This window comes from Myotis daubentonii, chromosome 7, assembly GCF_963259705.1.
Source record: "Myotis daubentonii chromosome 7, mMyoDau2.1, whole genome shotgun sequence".
Classification (NCBI taxonomy): Eukaryota; Metazoa; Chordata; class Mammalia; order Chiroptera; family Vespertilionidae; genus Myotis; species Myotis daubentonii.
Genome location: NC_081846.1, coordinates 63,130,687 through 63,137,817, shown reverse-complemented (window position 1 = coordinate 63,137,817; position 7,131 = coordinate 63,130,687). Strand labels below are relative to the sequence as shown.

The 7,131-nt window shown below is 42.1% G+C and overlaps 1 non-coding gene across 1 annotated transcript; it reads right to left on the bottom strand.

The window, feature by feature from the left end:
• Positions 1-5,080: 5,080 nt before the first annotated feature.
• LOC132238939 (small nucleolar RNA SNORA73 family) lies at positions 5,081-5,282 on the bottom strand. Its single transcript, XR_009453907.1, has one exon. It is a non-coding gene; the product is annotated as a small nucleolar RNA SNORA73 family (small nucleolar RNA).
• Between the last annotated feature and the right edge of the window lie 1,849 nt (positions 5,283-7,131).

Below are 7,131 nucleotides of genomic sequence, written 5' to 3'. Positions count from 1 at the left end.
ACTTAGCTCAAGTGCCTACCTGAATGGCTGTACCACCAACTGAGGTAGAGACCCTGGAGGTAAAGGTCCAGGCGGGAGTGGTACAAGTATTGAGTATGATACATGCTAAGTTTGAGGTACCCTGAGCATCAGAGTTATATATAGGAATCCAGAGCTCAGAGGAGACATGGAGGCTAGAAATGCATATTTCAGAGACTTTCTCTATTGTTTAAAAAAAAAAAAACACACACATGAGATTAAATAACATCACACATAGAAAGGATGAAAGAAGAGAACAGCAGTAAGCCAGAAGCAGAACTTTGGGAAACACTCATATTTTATGGCTGGGCAAAGGGAGTAGAACACACAGAGGCTTATAACAGAAATGTCAGGAACTGTGAAGCGTCAGGTTTTACCCAACTTGCAAGTTAGCCTGCCAGTTTCATGTGTGCTGACAGGAGGCATGAGACTCCTGGGTCAGAGATAAAAAGACTTTATTACTGACAATAATAGCAAGAGGCAGAATATCAGCATTTTCTTGCACTGGCCCTCCACGTATTGATTCCCACAGAGTGGTGCTAAACTACGTCTCTTCCTTCTACCTTAAGTAAAGGTCAAACAAAGGAAAGACCCTCGTAGACTTGTGAGGAAAAGTCATTCTAGACAGTGAAACTAGAAAAATTAGCCAAAGGGAATAAGCCCACTCCATGGTGACCTGAGTCACTTCCTGCCACAGACCAGAGCCATTACACCCACCAAGCAAAGTGCATTTGTTATACCCATCAGTCTTCTAAGCAGACTAGCACTGAGCCTAGATCATTGAGAACAAACCCAAATCAACCCATAATGGGAAGACACCCAGATTTAGTTACAGCAACACCAAGAAACAGTGAGAAATCCTAACCAGAGAAATTAAAACCCTATATCCATCATTTACTAATTTACAGTATCCCAAGCCACAAGGTCAAAACTATATTTTCAGCATTAAAAAACAACAACACACAAACAAATGATCAAATCTCTGTGTTGATCAACTTTGGACCTGCCAGTCAATCTTGGACCTGGGAGTCAACTTTGGAATGTGTCCATTCTCATTCAAGAACTGCCTATTATCATGGAAAGATTAACAACCTTGTTGTCTAAACAATGGAGTTCCACCCCAGCCTGCATTGCCTACTTCCCCATGCCTGTAATTCCTACTTCCCCGTGTAATCTTTATCCTACCCAATATAAGTAGCTGGCTTATGGGGGGGATGGGGGGGTGGAGAGCAGATTTTTGTGGGTGACCTATTTCTCTCTCATACTGCCAGCAGTATTGGAATAAATGCTCATATATGATTCAAAAAAAAAAAAATCTCTATGTTGAGGAAGTCTAGCCCTTGGGCATTCTGTGTTTAGTGGTGCAAATCACCACTGTGTTGAGAACTGGCATACCCTTTTTTAGGCAAGTAGTTCTCTGGAAAAATACTTACAAACTTGTTTGGGAATTTCAAGCATGTTTTAACCTCATAAGTACCCTTAATTACTTGAGCATATGTGTTTTACAGTTCACTGAGGAAGTTATAATCTCCACACACTGGTTTACGAATTTGGGGCACCTCAAAGACCTTACCTCATTGCAAAATATGGCACCTCAATGGAGATTTAAAGAGCAGTTTTTTAAAAAGAGATGACTAGGAGAAAGAGAGTCTAATTGAGCATCATAAAAATGTATATATGTGTTTTAATTTAATGGATTATATATGTCTTATTAAATATCATAGTCACTAAGACAACAAAATCTCTCAAATACTATTTGAATCAGTTTTTATACAAGCATGTGGTATATAAAGAGATCACCTATAGTTTCACATGTCCTGTGCAAGAACTTAACCAGCCACAAACCCATTTTAACCACAGCTTCTGTCACCCAACACTTCAATTACAGGGTTTTTAAACTCTTACAAGACTTTCATGATCCTTTTATGCCCGTGCTTCATAATGGATTTATTCATCTCTCAAAACCCAGAGCAGGATCCACATGCCCTAACATCACCCCTCTTCACCACTCCTACCCTCATAGCGCTTGTCACTCTCTCCAGAAATTGCATAAGCCTGTCTATTGTTGTTCTTACAGCGCTGTATGGTAATTTATTCGCTCAAGCATTTGTCTCCCCAACAGTCTTCCTAGCAGGCTGCCTTACCCATCTTTGAAGGGGATGCAAGAGTGGGTGCAGAATCATCTTCAAAGCTAATAAGGCAAGTAAAGAAATTCCAGGGAAAAAGAAAGCTGTCAGCAGGACGTTTTTAATGAGGTTTTTCCTCTAACAGTCATCACTTGTCCTGCCTCCTTCTAAATCTACTTATTGTTAATTTGTCTGGGATTGAATATCTCTTAAATATCAAGCAAACAAGCAATGGGTACTATAACTACGTCCCAAGAGAAATACATTAGAAGCTCAGGAATAGAACCAGCTGCTTTGAAAATACAGTGAAACCATTGATTAATCCAGTGGTACAGACTGCTGGATATTCTAGGCCACAGAATCAGTAGCCACTCCACACCTCCCAGAATCAGGTAGGGAGGCCTCCTCCATGTGTCACAATGCAATTTCAAAGTCTTAGAGAAAAGACTGCAAAATCCAACAATCCACAGAATCACAGGTCAGAGACTTCTAATAGTCCAGAGGTAGGGGGCAGAAAAATCTTCAAAGTCATTAACGTCTTCATTAATCCAGAAAAAAAAACATTTATCCAATTCTTACTATCATTTCTTACTAATCATTCCATTATTATTAATGCATATCAATTCCTACTAATCATTCTGTTAGATGCTCCTAGGGATCTAAAAAATAAAGTAAAAGTCAAGGTGCTGGCTAATGAACAGTTAAGATGTGAAACAAGATTGCATCTATGAAAGAAAATAACAGTTCTGGGTGGTACACAATCAATGCTAACAGTGAATAGAGTGAGTGTGCTACATAGGATGATCACGTGTTCTGGTTTAGGCTTTTTGTCCCTGTTGACATGGAAATTATAGAGTCTGGTGTCACTCAAGAGAAAGAGTTTTCCCCCGTTGGAGTCATGATGTGCATTGCTGATTCTTTGCTGGGATAAAAGAAGTAAGCCTTCATTTTTGCCTTTGGAAAGGACACTCTAGAAATTTTCCTGGGTTTGGTTTTGTTGTTTTGTTTCGTCTTTTGGCTATGGTTCTGCTGTTTAATCTGGTTACTGCTGACTAGTTACTTTAGTTTTATAAATATAGCCCAATCTTTTTTTGGGGGTTGGGGTGGGGGTGGGAGGAATCAAAATGTATCTCAAAGCAAAAGTAGAGATAAAGAACAGGGGAATTTTACCTTTTAGTTTTTTCTTTTCTGTCATGTTTTAAATTTTTCCAGGAGAATGTACTATCTTTATGGTAAAGTAATAATGTTTGGGATGTTTCTTATTGTGTGACTTATCTTTACAATAAAAATATTTTGAAAGCAAGGATAGAATGAGAAATATAAACCATGCAAATGTGGACTTGCTGTTAACATCTCTTTCACAGAAGAAAGCCACAGTCTATATAAAAATGCCTGAAAAGACAAACACATTGGGAGTGGATTTTTAAAGGTGCTGACAAACCTGTAGTCATTGCACATAGCAGCATGTGCTGCTGTAGTGGAAATGTTTTTATAGACTGTTTGTTGTTGTTTTACATTCACTTTGAAACCCTAAGAAAGTAGAGGGAGGGATTAAAGGTTCATAATAAACTTTACAAGCCTGGGCAGTGAAGAAAAACTCCAGAGTGTTATGAGGTGTTAAATAAATTGAATTGGCTTAACTCTCTGCCCCATTGTCATGATGGCCTTTGCACTTCTCACAATGTGGGGACAATTAGGTATTAGTCCAGCTTGGAAAGATAGATGTCCAACTTCCAGGCAGCAGCATGGATTTAGCATGTGCTGTGTGGGCCACAGAATTCTGCTAATCAATTCTGGCTTTAATGTTTGCACAAATGCAAATAAGTATGAATAAACAAGCAAGACAGAAAATGAAGGCAAAACTTAATTCAAAATGCAAATATTTTCATTTTCTCCCTCATTATTGAAGTTTTCCTGCAGGGGTAATCATAAAAGGGTCTCAGAAGCAGAATAGAACTGGTAGAGCTATTTTCAAATATGACTAAGAAGCCCATCTTCTAAGAATTTTAGGTGCAGGCTCAAAATGGATGCATAATATTTTGTGCAAAATCATTTACCAATCTTATTATATAAGTTGTTTTACCCCAGGAGGCTTCTCCTGGTCCATTATAATCTTCTTATCACCTAATAAATTTATGCATCATGGAGAGGACTACAATGATAACTAAAAGAACGGTCATCTTATCTTGCCTGGGATCATTCCAGTTTGATCCAAGCCAGTTTGTTAAAGAGAAAACACCATTGACATTCTGATGGAATGTAGCCTAACACCTTTGAAAACCTGCAAATCTGTGAATACCACTCTAGAATACAGTTTCTCTCTTACTGAAAAAAGAGAATAGGAAATTTTAAGCAACCCAAAACTTCTATTTTGTGAGTATGAGAGTAATCAGGACTTACTTGTTTGAACTTCCTTTTTTTTTTAAATATATTTTATTGATTTTTTTACAGAGAGGAAGGGGGAGGGATGGAGAGTTAGAAACATTGATGAGAGAGAAACATCAACCAGCTGCCTCCTACACACGCCCCACTGGGGATGTGCCCGCAACCAAGGTAGGTGCCCTTGACTGAATCGAACCTGGGACCCCTCAGTCCACAGGCCGATGCTCTATCCACTGAGCCAAACCAGCTAGGGATGAACTCCCTTTTCAAAAATTTTTATTTTATTGTTGACAATATTATAGATGTCTCTCATTTTCTCCCTTTTTGCCTCCCTCCACCCAACTCCTACCCCATACTATTGTCTTCCCGATCCTATTGTCTGTGTCCAGGGGTTATGTGTATGTCCATATATGTTCTTTGGTTTATCTCTTCCTGTCCCCTCAGTCCCCCATGCCCAACACTCACCACCCACACACACACTGAGGTCTGTTATTCTGTTCCATGCATCCATACCTCTGGACCTATTTTTGAACTTCCTTTTTTTTTTTTTTACTAGATGTTCCCTGCATGGTTTGTCTCCTCAGTCATCGTCCACAGGACTCTGAGAAGTTGTAGGAATATGCAGGCGCAGACTCTAGGCCCAGCTTTCTCTCCAACGTTGTGGAAAGGAACTGTACGTCCCGGGGCAGAGCCCTATGCTCCCCTACGCCACCTGGACAGAGCCCGGGAGAGTGACCTCCGGGGTATCCACGTTGGGTGAACTTCCTTTTTGATCACCGATATATTTCTAGTCAAATTTTTTTCCAAAATATTAAGGTTTTTAAATGGTTATTTAATGTTACCTTGTTTATTAAAATAGTAGAAATCAATAAAGTAAATATAAAACTGGTTGTTGCAGAAGACCAGTAAAATAGACAAATTTTGGTAAACTTAATTAAAGGGGGAAAAAAAAACACAAATAACAACATTAGGATATGGTCAAGGAGAGAAAATATAAGGCCCTGATCTACTAGCTCAGTTGGTTAGAATATCTTCCCAATACTCCAAAATTGTGGGTTCGATTCTTGGTCAGGGCACATACAAGAATCAACCAATGAATACATAAATAAGTAGAACAACAAATTGATGTTTCTCTCTCAAATCCTATCTAATAATAGACAAACATGGTAATTAACCATACCTCCGCTATGCTTCCCATTGGCTAATCAGCAGGATATGCAAATTAACTGCCAACCAAGATGGCGGCCGGTAGCCAGGCAGCTGAAGCGAACATGAGGTTTGCTTGCTCCAGTTATGGAGGAAGCCAAGGTTCCCTGCCTGCCGCAGCCCAGCTCTGAGCTGCACTCTAAGCAACAATGTTGCAATTATAGAAGCTAAACCATCCCCAGGTACCTGCTTTCAGCCAGCCAGCAACAAAGTTTCAATTACAGAAGGTAAATAAATCCCAGAATAAAAAGAAAAAAGAAAAAAAGGAGAGGCTGGGAGCTTCAGTTGCAGGCTTGGCCCACCTGAAAACGGCCCTCAGCCCCTCATCCAGGCTGGCCAGGCACCCCAGTGGGGACCCCCACCCTGAAGGGGATTCGGGCAGCCTGAAAACAGCCATCAGCCCCTCATCCAGGCTGGCCAGGCACCCCAGTGGGGACCCCCACCCTGAAGGGGATTCGGGCAGCCTGAAAACAGCCATCAGCCCCTCATCCAGGCTGGCCAGGCACCCCAGTGGGGATCCCCACCCTGAAGGAGGTGCGATAAGCCTGAAAACAGCGACCAGCCCCTCATCCAGGCTTGGCCAGGCACCCCAGTGGGGACCCCCACCCTGAAGGGGGTGCGGGCAGCCTGAAAACAGCCATCAGCCCCTCATCCAGGCTGGCCAGGCACCCAAGCAGAACCCCCACCCTGATCCGGGGCACCATTCAGGGCAAACCAACCGGCCCCCACCCATGCACCAGGCCTCTATCCTATATAGTAAAAGGGTAATATGAAAACTGACCCTAACAGCAGAAAGACTGGGAATGACTGGCCACTATGACACACACTGACCACCAGGGGACAGACACTCAATGCAGGAGCTGCCCTCTGGTGGTCAGTTAGCTCTCACATGGAGGAGCTCTGCTCAGCCACAAGTCAGGCTGATGGCTGCCAGTACAGCGGTGGTGGTGGGAGCCACTCCTGCCTCTTCAGCAGCGCTAAGGATGTCCAACTGCAGCTTAGGTCTGCTCCCTACTGGCAAGTGGACATCCCCCGATGGCTGCCGGGCTGCCAGAGGGATGTCTGATTGCCAGCTTAGGCCCAATCCCCAGGGGAGCAGGCCTAAGCCAGCAGATGGTCATCCCCCGAGGGGTCCCAGACTGCGAGAGGGCACAGGCCGGGCTGAGGGACCCCCCCCACCCCCGAGTGCACAAATTTTTGTGCACCGGGCCTCTAGTCAATAAATAAAAAGGAAAGAGAATAGATGATACATATAAAGAATATTACTTTTACTTTTAAGATAATATGGTACAAGTTTATACCATAAATTTAAAAATCAAGATAACTAGTATTTACCTAGAAAAATATAAATTAACAAAGTTGACTCAAAAAGACAGTAAACCACCCTGACCTGTTTGGC